The sequence below is a fragment of the Anabrus simplex genome, chromosome 4 (genome assembly GCF_040414725.1).
Source record: "Anabrus simplex isolate iqAnaSimp1 chromosome 4, ASM4041472v1, whole genome shotgun sequence".
In the NCBI taxonomy this organism is placed as follows: domain Eukaryota; kingdom Metazoa; phylum Arthropoda; class Insecta; order Orthoptera; family Tettigoniidae; genus Anabrus; species Anabrus simplex.
Genome location: NC_090268.1, coordinates 370,910,989 through 370,925,340, shown reverse-complemented (window position 1 = coordinate 370,925,340; position 14,352 = coordinate 370,910,989). Strand labels below are relative to the sequence as shown.

At 44.8% G+C, this 14,352-nt stretch overlaps 1 non-coding gene across 1 annotated transcript; it reads right to left on the bottom strand.

Annotated features, from left to right (window-relative positions):
• Positions 1-9,882: 9,882 nt before the first annotated feature.
• Positions 9,883-9,955, bottom strand: TRNAA-AGC (transfer RNA alanine (anticodon AGC)). Its single transcript has one exon. It is a non-coding gene; the product is annotated as a tRNA-Ala (tRNA).
• Between the last annotated feature and the right edge of the window lie 4,397 nt (positions 9,956-14,352).

The window sequence follows — 14,352 nt, the reverse complement described above, 5'->3', positions numbered from 1 at the left end:
GGATCGCTCCTAGCTCCTTTATTTTTATAAATAGGGCATAATACCCCCTTCCTCCATTCTCTAGGAAATTTCCCCTTTTCCAGCAACCTATTAAAGAACTTCACGATCCCCCTCATCATCGATTCATTTGCCCCAACCTCCTTCCATACACTATTGGGAATATCGTTCACACCTCCTGCAGCCTTGGGTCTAGCATTTTTTAATACTCTAATTACCTCCTGGCTCGTTATCTCCCCATCCAAAATTGTAATGCCTACCTCCAATTCACTTCCTATATATGACTTGTCTAATTCTCTACCCAATTTCCCCTCCCCTTCTAAAAGCCTTTTAAAATGCCTAAGCCACTCGTTTTCTCCTATTTTATCCACCTTCCCCACCGGTTTCGTTCTTCTGATCTTGTTTATTACCTCCCATATCCTCTCAAATTTCTTCTCTCTACAATATCTATTTATTTTATTAACTTCCGCCTCCTTCCATCCTCTTTTCTTCTCATTCAATACCTCCTTATATTCCCTTCTCAATTTACAATATTCCTTCCTCTTTTCTTGCTCACCGTCCTTCCTAAACTCCGCTAGGGCTCTCATTACAACCTCGCGTTTTCTCCTGCAGTCTTCATCAAACCATCCATTCATTTTATTCTGTTTTCCATCTACCCTCCTCCTTACTTTCTTTCCCACCCTCCATACAGGGAGTTCTATTAATTTTACCACGCTATCCATGTCGTTCCCTTCTGCCGCCCTTTCAATTCCTACCCTTAATATATCTCCCTCCTCTTTCAAATGCCGTCCCAATTTCTCTTTAGTATTGTCATCCCATAGATACTTCCATCCTCCATTCCTATATCTCTCCCTACTTTCCTCCATCTTTCCCTTCTCATCAGCAACCAAAGTTCTCAATTTTATTTTGATAGGCATATGCTCAGTTAGCCCACATTCTAACACCTCAAAAATTATTCTCCTTAACGCTATCTCTGAGCTTATTCCTATATCCACTACACTTCCTCCATTTGTTGTAATATACGTCAAATCTCCCCCACTATCCCCCTTCATCCACCCATTTAAAATGTGTATTTAGGAGTGCAAGTTCACGCCTCCAGTCCTTTCTGTACCGTGGGCCAGTAACTTAACCTGATTTTTTTTCTTTCCTTCATGCGAAGGCCCTGTAGGTTGGGTACAAAATACCCCTGTTTCTTTGTAAGTGTGCCTTGTGGGCAGTTAGAAGTAAAGTTTGTTATGGCCTTTGATAGGCTTGTAAAATTGAGAGCAGGTCAGCTCTTTCTGGTATTTTGGAAGGTGCCTCTAGGAGGCTTGACATTACTAAGCGGGAGCAAGAGCTCCATGTAATTAAGGGTTTTTTACCCTTTGGTATTTTGTGGTTGTGAGCTGAGAGCTCAAGGATTGATGAATGTGGGCCCGTAGCCCAGAATTTGTAAAGACCCCTTAACTGGTGCTTTCTTTGTAAAGTTGCATTGTACCTGATTTTCTTTGTTTCACCTAGTGGAAATTGTTCATTGTTAAAATTGTTATCAGTTGAAAATATAACCTTTATTTAAATTTTAAAATTCATCTTTTGGACTTGTAGTTAGACCCGTTCCAGCCCGCACCTTCTTTCACCTCTGCTGTTCCACAGATACCTCGGAACAACAACAACAACAACAACAACAACAATAATAATAATAATAATAATAATAATATTCTGACCGGGCGAGTTGGCCGTGCGCGTAGAGGCGCGCGGCTGTGAGCTTGCATCCGGGAGATAGTAGGTTCGAATCCCACTATCGGCAGCCCTGAAAATGGTTTTCCGTGGTTTCCCATTTTCACACCAGGCAAATGCTGGGGCTGTACCTTAATTAAGGCCATGGCCGCTTCCTTCCAACTCCTAGGCCTTTCCTATCCCATCGTCGCCATAAGACCTATCTGTGTCGGTGCGACGTAAAGCCCCTAGCAAATATATATATATATATTCTGAACCGTCGTCAAAATGTGCGGACCGCACTGGAAAAGGGTCCTAGCCGGGTAATGACTACGAATGCAGTCCGTCCGCGGTTTCAGTACCGCCAAGGCACCCAAGACGACACCACGCCGGATCTCCTCAAGGATTTGATCCATATTAAAAATGCTTATAGGAAAAGTTGGCAAAGATTTAGGAATCCAACTGACCGGGTGGAATACCTTGACCTAGCCCGGGAAGAACGAAATCGATTGCTGGAATGAAATATTGAAACATGGGAGGAACTTTGGCGTAATCTCTCAGAAAACGGGTCAGATCACGAATTTTGGCGGATTCTCTCAGAAAACGAGTCAGATCGCGAATTTCGGCGCATTATATATAAAACGTTAAGCATTCAATTATAAATTTCAGTATAATATCGTAGCGAAGCACGGGTATCTTGCTAGTTAAAAAAATGAAAACAACTAAATGAAAACAAACCAATGACCCTCTGACTTACATTACAATTACTATTTACATTTAACGAAAGGACCACATGTGAATCTGATTCACTATATTTCATGCTTATAAACAGTTCATCTTATCGTTATCTCCATGTCTGCCATCAGCGGTGCCCTCGGAACCGCTCCATGGGTTTAATTTAGCTCATGACTGCGTTGCTGTTGACGAATCAATGGAGTCTGCTGGTTCCGTCCCTGTGGTCCCATGATGCACTGCCTTCAGTCACGTACTGCAGATGAGTCCCTGTAATCTGGTAACAGTTGTCAATCTCAATTCTCTTCACCGCTTTGTTCGTGCACGAATACACTCTCGTGACCGTAGTAAGGACACAATTGACAATATCCCCTATCGAGACATTTGTCCGGTCAAACGATAGTTACCAAATTAAGGGATATTTTCACGGTTCCGATCTAGTCCTTCACAGCGGTTAGCCGTCATTAGCCGCACTCAATTTATTACACCGCACGAACTTGTATTAAAACATTTATTACCTGAGCAAATGTTGCTCGGGTGAGTTTAAAAAAATAGTTACTAAGTCTCCTCCATCACTGATCCAATAGGCTTTGTTGGTCACGTCTTCGCGGAAAGTACGCATTCCTCGAATGTCACTTAGCTACTGAGATACTGAAGATTGTTACACTCACGCTTTCTTCTTTTATAGGCTGAGGGTAAAGCCGCGCCCAGTAGTACATCCCCGAGATACAAAAGGCTCCATTTGTGTTCGGCCAGCTACCTCGCAACGGGTATTTCAAACAAATTGGAAATAAACAAAAAAGGCCCAGTTACATCACTTTAATGGCTCATTCTACTTCGAAAGTATCAAAATGAATTGTTCTCATCTTGGATCTGTGCGATATGGCTCTGTGACTTATGTACGGGGTCTAATTCAAATGATTCCAGACCTGGATATTTTGTGTTAGAGGACACCCTGTCGTTGTTCATTAGTTCCCCGCTTTCAAATCTCTCGCTCTGTCTCTTGCATGCTGTTTGCTGACTCTTTCTTCTCCTCGCTTACTCAAGCCATCGACGGGGTTTACACCAGTAGAATTATGGCGTCCTGTCTTGGTTCGTTGAGGGAAAAGCGCCGCACCGTGCTTGCTACGGGTTCGACACGTTTATACGCACGGTCACCCAGCATTCCTATGCTCGTTCCTTAGCGCTAAATTCAAAATGTTCCACAGTGTTAAATCAATCCAATTGGACCGTGATATGATACGGTTCAGTACATAGCCTACTACTGTCGATCAACACAGGAGTCTGCTCAATGCTTAACGTCGCCATCCGACCGACTAATCACCATCACACTGTCATATGCCCTCCCTGCATATGAACAATGCGGAGTGGTTTGGAATTTAACCCAGGTTTCTGGAACGCAATTCATTAATAAAGAAATTGTGCACCATCTTCTCACCCGACCCTGCCGACAACCTTCCGATGTGGATTATTTTTCATCCAACGCGGCTCGAACCAGATAACCACATGTCAGTCCACAGTTTTTTCTATAAGTTGCTTTACGTCGCATTGCCACAAATAGGTCTTATGGCGACGATGGGCTAGGAGTGGAAAGGAAGCGGCCATAGCCTTAATTAAGGTACAGCCCCAGCATTTGCCTGGTGGGAAAATGATAATCCATGGAAAACCATCTTCAGGGCTGCCGACAGTGGGTCTCGAACCATCTCCCTAATGCAAGCTTACAGCTGCGCGCCCTACGCTGAACGGCCAACTCGCTCGATAGTCCATAAAGGCTATTTCGTAGCTGTTTGGGCAAAAGGTCATATCTCACAATGCTCTTCCTATCCATTTTTTCCTTAAGACAGGTCACTACTCACAGCTACATAATGGATATGCAGTCCATCAAAATAATGTTCATTGTGTTCATTTTCGTGTGCTAATATGTAAAAGAAAATGAACTTTAAATACATTATACTGTAGGAGTGTGTAAATAAGTAATGCAAAAATACATTTCTAGAGTGCGGTACGATTTGAACAATCAAAACCACTTTTCGCCATGCGTACGCTGCTGAATTGGTACTTAAACGGCATCCAGAATGCCACAATACAACCTCAGCGACCACGGAAACTATGGATTCGACGCTAATACTGGTCGTTTTCGATTATTCTTGTACGTCATTCCCTCCCCTAGATTTGCTAGAAGGTGTTTTACTCCTCCAGTATCTTTTCGAGATAGTAATTCGTATTTGCACGAAGTTTGGTTGAGAACTATTCTGGGAGGTACTATACACACGTACATCTACAATTTTGGTAATTTCCTCTTTCACATCTTTTACTTTTAGGATTTGTATTACCTGTTTCAAGTGTTTTTTATAGTTTTCTTCATTCTGACGTATATTGATTGTTTATGAACTCTTTTGCAAATTTGTAAATTTAGAAATATTGTGATGTGTATAATTGTATGTTCGGCTTAAGATTATTTTGTTTTGCCTTAAAGTATTTCCTTACGGCAGCCCAGATAGTCTGGGAAGTAGTTGATCCTTTCAAACAAATAATAAAAATAAGTTACAAAGAAACGTATTTACGCGTCGCATTATAGATATGATGTACACGATTCCAACTATCACTTTGACTATCACCAACCAGCCGATCGACACCGAAAACTGTGTAAAAAACTTTAATCTCAATGAATTTGGACATCTTCTTTATCACCCCTTCTGAATCACCATGCCGATGGGTGCTGAACTTGGACTTAAACGACATCCGGAGTGCCACTATTCATCTCAGTGACCCCAGAAACTATGGGTTTGACACTAATATAGGCTGTTTTAGATTATTTTACATGTCATACCCTCCCCCAGGGGTGTCTAACCCCTACGGTATCTTTTCGAGATAGTAACTCATATCCGGACCGAGTTAGGTTGAGAGATGTGATGGGGTTTGACCTTCAACTTAAAGGCATCCGGAGTGTCAGTATTTATATAAGTGACCAAGAAAACTATGGATCCGGCAGTAATATTCGTCGTTTTCTATTATTTTTTAGTATCTTCCCCTCCGTCCGCCTCTGTGGTGTAGTGGTTAGCGTGATTAGCTGCCACCCCCGGAGGCCCGGGTTCGATTCCCGGCTCTGCCACGAAATTTGAAAAGTGGTACGAGGGCTGGAACGGGGTCCACTCAGCCTCGGGAGGTCAACTGAGTAGAGGTGGGTTCGATTCCCACCTCAGCCATCCTCGAAGTGGTTTTCCGTGTTTTCCCACTTCTCCTCCAGGCGAATGCCGGGATGGTACCTAACTTAAGGCCACGGCCGCTTCCTTCCCTCTTCCTTTCCTATCCCTTCCAATCTTCCCATCCCTCCACAAGGCCCCTGTTCAGCATAGCAGGTGAGGCCGCCTGGGCGAGGTACTGGTCATACTCCCCAGTTGTATCCCCCGACCAAGAGTCTGAAGCTCCAGGACACTGCCCTTGAGGCGGTAGAGGTGGGATCCCTCGCTAAGTACGAGGGAAAAAACGAACCTGGAGGGTAAACAGATGATGATGATGATGATCTTCCCCTCCGGCAGGGGTGCTAGGGGTGTCTTACCCCACGTTTTTTTTCCAGATAGTGTAGTAAGTCATGTGTGCAACAGTTTTAGTTGAAAGGTATGCTGGAATATAACACATACATCGATAGTCTTGGTCATTTTGGACATTCCTTTTTTTTTTCAGCCCTTCTCAACCTCCATTCCGACTGGGCCTGAACTACGATTTAAACAGTATCCAGAGTGTTACGGTGTTGGAGGAGTCCTGCCCCCCACAGTCATTTTTGTTTGTTTGTTTGTTTGTTTGTTCGTTCGTTCGTTTCATTGTATATTTGAAAGCTATGCTGGATCATACATTCACCAATAATCTTGGTTGTTTTGGACTTTTCTTTTTCATTTTTCACCCCTTCTCACCCCCATTCCGATGGGGACTGAACTTGGACTTAAACGACATCCCCTGTTCAGCTCAGCGGCCCCGAAACGTATGCCTTCGACACTATTTTCGATTTTTTATATATGCTGTCCCTTCCCAACCACAACCCCTAGGGTAGCTTACCCCACATTGCTTTTCCCGAGACAACGATATGTGTAGCACAATCTCTCCTTTGCTTAGCCTACATTTATGCACGTACCTACTTCGAACACCAGGCCTGTATTCTACTGCAAAATCCTTGAACTGACTTTGCATGGTTACTGCTGGTCATTTCTTCATTCATTTCCTAGGGTGGGGAAGTGTGATGCCAATATCTCCAAAACGGTTGGTTTTAGGCTCTTAAAACTTTCGGGGCCCATAAGGCCTTACCGTGTTTTTCTACACGTCGTGAGGCTCAAAATGAGCTTTGTCTCGTCCTTGTACGGCAAATAGAATATTTCGCCTATATTAGTCTATGTTAATGTGCCAAGGGGCCTAAATGCAGGGAATGGCGAGGGATGTTAAAATTTCTTGTAGATGGGTTTACCCGAAGGATTCTAAAAGTTAAGTATACACAGTTTGGTTCAAATTGGTGGAACGGTATGGATTTGTATAAGGAACAGGCAGGCAGACATACATTGTGCTTTATATATATAGATCTGGAAGTAGGTCCAGTAGAAAACTACTCTGTAAGCAAATTAAGATTTTCAAACCAGTGCATTCAAATATGAATATCTTTTTCGTCATCATAAAATGTCTCGTATATGCCTGATTTATGCCAAATCGAGGGAAGTTTGTTCTAACTAACTGTAACCCACAAACTTTAAATGTCTTGCATCTGGAATTTGTCTTGTCCTGTCTTAGAGTATACCCTGTGAGAATTTTGGGGCTACAGCGCCGACTATAACAAAGAATAGTTAAGTGATACGTATATGCTGATTGCTATGATTGCTTTTAAATGGTGTAGACATATGCACCGTCAGATCTGATACCATCAGTCGACTTCACGCACTCGAAATATACCTTTATAGAACAATATTACGAACAATATGCTCGTTTTAAAAATTTCGTGTGGGTATTTCTAGCCGAGCGCAGCCCTTGTAAGGCAGACCCTCCGATGAGGGTGGGCGGAATCTGCCATGTGAATCAACTGCGTGTTGTTGTGGTGAAGGATAGTGCATGTGTGGTGTGTGAGTTGCAGGGATGTTGGGGACAGCACACACACCCAGCCCCAGGGTCGTTGGAATTAACCAATGAAGGTTAAAGTTCCCAACCCGGCCGGAAATCGAACCCGGGACCCTCTGAACCGAAGGTCTGACCATTCAGCCAACGAGTCGATCGTATGCTGGTTAGAAAATGTTACACATACAGCTGTGAGTTCCTGCTAAGTGCTGGTGCATTACGCGAACTTCTAAGGGCCATTAAATGCCGGAAATTCAGTCATTTGGGTTATGTCTCCCTCCACTTCCTCTACTTTTTCCCACAACCTGGTGCGATCGCGGGTGCGGACTGTGTCGCACATGAGAACTCGGCCCTGTTTTACGCTCGGATACCCTCCCTGACGCCAACCCAACGAGGAAGAATCTATTCACTATTGAATGTGTTCGTGGTATTTGGTAGTGTGATGTGTTGTATTTAAAGGGAGATCTGCGCATTGAGACAAGCACAGACACACTGTCCCCGGGTCAGACTTGGTTAATTTCCCAACCGGGATTCGAATCTGGGACCTTCTGAACCGAACGCCGCAACGCTACCAAGGAGATGGACATTTGGGTCATTTACTGTGAGGCCAAGAACATCAGCTGCTGCATATTGCTCTTCAAGGTCGTAGTGGTGAGGACAGAAGAAGAAAATCATGATTGTTCAGCATCGAGGAGTGGGCAGGCACTTTAATAACTAAACAACTTCTTAGTATATCTAAAGATAGATGTAAACTTGCCAGATTGGTAGCGAACATTAGGGAAACAGGATGTGGTACGACAGTTCGGACACATAACAAAAATGTGCGCCTCTGTGGTGTAGTGGTTAGTGTGATTAGCTGCCACCCACGGAGGCCCGGGTTCTATTCTCGGCTCTGCCACGAAATTTGAAAAGAGACACGAGGACTGGAACGGGGTCCACTCACCCTCAGGAGGTCAACTGAGTAGAGGGGAGTTCGATTCCCACCTCAGCCATCCAAAAAGTGGTGTTCCGTGTTTTCCCACTTCTCCTCCAGGCGAATGCCGGGATGGTACCTAAAGGCCACGGCTGCTGCCTTCCCTCTTCCTTGTCCATCCATTCCGATCTTCCCATCCCCCACAAGGCCCGTGTTTAGCATAGCAGGTGAGGCAGCCAGCGCAAGCTTGAGGCGGTAGAGGTGGGATCCCTCGCTGAGACAGAGAGAAAAATAAACCCTGGAGGGTAAACGGATAAAGAAATAATAATAATAATAATAATAATAATAATAATAATAATAATAATAATAATAATGGAGCCTCCGACCTCAGCCTTCTTAGAAGTGATTTTTCGTGGTTTCTCACTTCTCCACCAGATAAATGTCGTGGTGGTACCTAACTCAAGGCCATGGCCGCTCCTTCCCTCTTCCTTGTATGTCCTTTCCTGTCTTCCCATCTCTCCCCACAAGGCTCATGTTCAGCATACCAGGCGCGTCCGGCTGGGCGAGGTACTGGTTCTCCTCCCCAGTTGTATCCCCGAACAAATGTCTCACGCACCAGAACACTGCCATTGAGGCGGTAGAGGTGGGATCCCTCGCTGAGTCCGAGGAAAAATCAACCCTTGAGGGTAAACAAATTAAGAAAGAGAAAGAGAGAGAGAAAGACAGAAAGAAAGAAAGAAAGAAAGAAAAAGGTTAAAATCCCTGACCTGGACGGGAATCGAACCAAGGACCTCCTTGCACCTAGTACAAGTGCACTAACCGTAATTATTTTTTACTACAGCCAGTGGTAAGAAATGAAGTAACATATTAAATATGCATTATGTCCGCCTGTGTGGTGTAGTGGTTAGTGTGATTAACTGACACCCCCGGAGGCCCGGGTTCTATTCCCGGCTCTGCCACGAAATTTGAAAAGTGATATGAGGGCTGGAACGCGGTCCATTCAGCCTCAGGAGGTCAACTGAGTAGAGGTGGGTTCGATTCCGACCTCAGCCATCCTCGAAGTGGTTTTCCGTTGTTTCCCAGTTCGCCTCCAGGCAAATGCCGGGATGGTACCTAAGTTAAGGCCACTGCTGCTTCTTTCCCTCTTCCTTATCTATCCCTTTCAATCTTCCCATCATCCCACAAGGCCCCTATTCAGCATAGCAAGTGAGGCCAGCTGGGCGAAGTACTGGTCCCTCTCCCCAGTTGTATGCCCGACCCAATGTCTCACGCTCCAGGACACTGCCCTTGAGGCGGTAGAGGTGGGATCCCTCGCTGAGTCCGGGGGAAAAACCAACCCTGGAGGGTGAAGAGATTAAGAAAGAAAGAAGATGAAACATGCATTTCACTTAAATGACTTAGCCATGGAGTAGGTGCTAATTATGAAACAATTGAAGTAAATAGAACAAAAAATCTGGAGGCGCCGGGTATCGATCCCGGTACCTCTCACATGCTAAGCGAGCGCTCTACCATCTGAGCTACGCCCCCAGTTGGCTAAAGTAAGTATTTTTAATGTCTTGTGCGAATGATCCAGTTTCTTTGGGTCCTGTGCGTGTGTACAGCTGGCGTACGATCACCTAATCTACTTTCACTTCTCCGTGAACCGGGCGCTGGAAGACATTCTTGAGCTAAGGCCACACTTGCTTCAACTTGACCGCTTCACGACCGCGGCCACGGAATCTCCAGTTTTGGAGTCGGAACGATAGGAATGTGTCATTTCTTTCAGAAATATCTAATGAATTGGCCGGGATTACAACAGCAGTTGTCTGATTGTAAAGCTGGTTACGGCTTCACTCGGTTACTTCACCTGAGGGCGGAAGCTGAAGAATATATCCACGGTATCCCCTGTCTGACTAAAGAGGCAACAGAAAGGGGGACCATCGAGCAAGTGACTGCATGGTTTGGGTCACTTAGCTATCACCTTGCATTCGGGAAATATTGGGTTCGGACTCCAATGTCGGCATTCCTGAAGATGGTTTAACGTGGTTTCCCATTTTCACACCAGGCAAATCCAGGGTACATCCATGGTCGCTTCTTCGTACTTGTAGCCCTTTCTTATCCCATCATCACCATAAGATCTATCTGTGTCGGTGTGACATACAGCAAATTGTAAAAAGAAATAATGAAGTCCGCCTCTGTGGTGTAGTGGTTAATGTGATTAGCTTTCCCCTCTATCGAGGCCCGGGTTGGATTCCCGGCTCGGCCACGAAATTTGAAAAGTGGTACGAGGGCTGGAACGAGGTCCACTGAGCCTCAGGAGGTCAACTGAACAGAGGTGGGGTTCGATTCACTCTTTAGCCTTCCTCGAATTGGTTTTCCGTCTTTTAACACTTCTCCTTCAGGAAAATGGCGGGATGGGAATTAGGGCCACAGCCACTCCCTTCTCTCTACTTTCTTTTATACCCTCCAATCTTCACATCATAGCAGGTGAGGCCGTCTGGGCGAGGTGCTGGTCATCCTCCCCAGTTTCATCCCTCGACGCAAAGACTCACACACCAGGACACTGCTTTGAGGCGGTAGAGGTAGGATCCGTCGCTGAGCCCGAGGAAAGAACCAACCGTGGATGGTAAACGCATTAAGAACGAAAAGATAAACTAAAGGCGGACCGGGGGGCTCTCAACTAGTAAGTGTGGGTGAACAACCACGGTTCCACTAGCTGAGGGTGACATTGCTTCCGCTTACTTCTGTAAGGTTCTTTACTTTATTCTTTTCTTGGCCAACTCTTGTTCTTTTCCGACCTGTACAGTATTAGATTTTTCGAGGCCTAAGGAGTCTTTCATTCTTACAGCCTTCGTAGCTCTTCCCATTTTTTTTTTTTTTTTTTGCCGACATCTTCAATTTTAGAAGGATCGGACCTCTTCCCTTTTATCCTCTGATTAATATTGACGGAGGATGGTTGTTCATTTGTACTTCGTCCTAAAATAATCACCACCACCATCACCTTTCCCGTCTTTCGCCAGTACCTTCAGTCTTCGTGCACCCGAATTCTTTATTTCATCTCTCTGATCAGTGTTAAGAAATAATAATAAATAATGTTATTTGTCTTTAGGTCGAACCTCCGTGACTCGTTAGGCAGCGCGTCGGTCTCTCACCGCTGGGTTCCGTGGTTCAAATCCCGGTCACTCCATGTGAGATTTGTGCTGGACAAAGCGGAGGCGGGACAAGTTTTTTCCCGGGTACTCCGATTTCCCTGTTATCTTTCATTCCAGCAACACTCTCCACTATCATTTCATTTCATCATTAATCATTGCCCCAGAGGAGTGCGACAGACTTCGGCAGCCGACAGATGTCCCATCCTCACCGCAAGATATGGGCTTCATTCATTCCATCCCTGACTCGGTCACTGACTGGAAAACAGGTTGTAGGTCTTTAGGTCCCAATAACTACTTTTACGGTTTTCGGAGACATCGAGGTGCCGGAATTTAATCCCGCAGGAATTCTTTTACGTGTCAGTAAATCTACCGACACGAGGCTGAAGTATTTGAGCACCTTCAAATACCACCGAACTGAGCCGTGATCGAACCCCTCAAGTTGTAGTCAGAAGGCCAGCGCCTCAAGCGTCTGAACACTCAACTCGGTAGAGTGTTAAGAGAGGATGGTTGCCTAGCTGTAAGTTACTTCCTCTTAAAACAATAATTACCACCATCAGCACATGATCTGTGATGTGTTAGCTGTAAAGCAAAATCATAACCATCTCCGCGCGGGCCATGAAAGCGCATGGAGGAGAGGAAGGGAAAGCTTTTCTGTAACCACAACTCTAAGTGGGAGAGAGTGATTAGCTCTATGCTCGGACGTCTTTGTCCCCAGAAAATATTCTGGTACTCCAGACGTGGAAATCTCAGACCAAAATATTCGAATTCCGGTGTGGAAGGGGGGAATTGAACCCACGTGGGAACCAAGCACACTTTTATCACCTGAGCTAGGTGGCACCTAGTATACAGGTTGTAACAGTAAGATAGGCCAAACTTACAGGACACATTCCTCACATGTAGAAGAAGAAAATATGTTATGGGGACACGGGTTCTTTACATTAAATATTCAAAATGCCCCCTTGCTTAGTGTACATCTGATTAAGTTGTAATTCTTAGGTTCACCGCCATGCACGATGGAGCTCCTCCTATTCCCACTGTTAACGTCCGTCGACTTCTGAGTAACAGATTCCGTGGCAGATGGATAGGTAGAGGTGGACAGTTCTCTGGCCTCCTCGCTCTTCGAACCTAAACCCATTAGACTTTTATTTGTAGGGGCATTTGTTTCGAACCTCGGTTCAAGATGCAGTGAGTCTTCGTGCCCGTATTGTGGAAGGCTGAGAAATCGTACGCTCTACTACAGGAATATATCAGCGCATCGGGGAATCAATGCGACGGCGGGTTGATGAATGTATCAAGGCTAATGGAGGGTGTTTTAAACATTTCAGTTATGAGAGAGTTTCGTGTGGTATGCTGTTATGTTCTGTTCATGTGCGTACCGAGAGAGTTGGCCGTGCGGTTAGGATCGCGCATCTGTGAGCTTGCATTTGGGAGATAGTGGGTTCGAACCCCACTTTCGGCAGCCCTGAAGATGGTTTCCCATGGTTTCCCCATTTTCACACCGGGCAAATGCTGGGGCTGACCTTAATTAATGTCACGGTCACTACCCTCCCAGTTCAGTCCTAGCTCTTTCCTAATCCACCGTCAAGGAGAACCTATGTGAGTTATTGCGATGATGAACAAATAGCAAAGAGAAATGTCTTATTGATAACGAGCAAACTGGCTAAAGTACCCGTTCTTCGCACTGATTTATGAGCAAGAATTAAGGTGGTTAATGACGGAAAATGAAATGTGAATTATACACTCACTGGCGAATGGCTAAATAAATAAATAAACTACAACTCACAGCAGTTCTCAAATAGACGACCTTATATGGAAAAGGGTGAAAGTGCCAAAAAAAAAAAGTTCCAATAAAAGCCAATAATAGGCCTACAGTTCCCTTGCAAACGGACACTTTCATCCTTCTCTACCAAAGGAGACCAGGAATAATAACTACCTACGGTCTTCAAAGTGCAAGTACATCAAATAAATTTTATATCATTACATAACAATATTTAACTTTTAAAATTGTCATTTATTTAATTAAGTGGCTCAGAAATTGGACTGTGGCTCTACCTATTGAACTTCCTACCAACTAAATTAATGATCTTGGGCACATGCACCGTACCCCCGCACTTTTAATTCCCAATCGCCGGTACTGCATGGATGTCCTCATAAGTTGACCAACGAATACCCAATCACCAAGACGAGAGGATTATTATCGGAATAAAAGCGGCCACGGCCACACACACACACACACACACGCGCGCGCGCGCTGCGAGAATGCTGCGTGATTGGCCAGGTCGTATTTTCGTAGTGTTATAACGAGACGCTTGTCCCATATGCATATTTGAAGTATGTTTCTGAAGACTTTGTTTGGAACATGGCATTGCACAGAAGTGAACAATGGATAGTAACAGGTGCAGAAAGAGGCTGTGGTGTTATCGAAGGATATTGAAGGTACGATGAGTACAGATCACAGAGGAGGAAGTACTTAACGGAACTGGTGACAGGAATACAATATGACGACATTTGAACAGGCGAAGAAATAAGTTGGTCGGACACATTTCAGACGTCCTGGATCTGTTCATTAGGTTTTTAAGGAGAGGTTATTAGCTATGAGTAATGGAAGGAATGCAAAATATCAGGATGACAGATTAGAATAGCTGTAGAATGCAGCAGTTACGTAGAGATGAAGAGATAAGCGCAGGTCCGGCTACTTGGCTGAGGGGTCAGAGTCACGACTTTCGGTTCAGAGGGATCTAGGTTCGATTCGATTCTCGGCTGGTTGGGGAATATTAGCCGCGTCTGATTAAT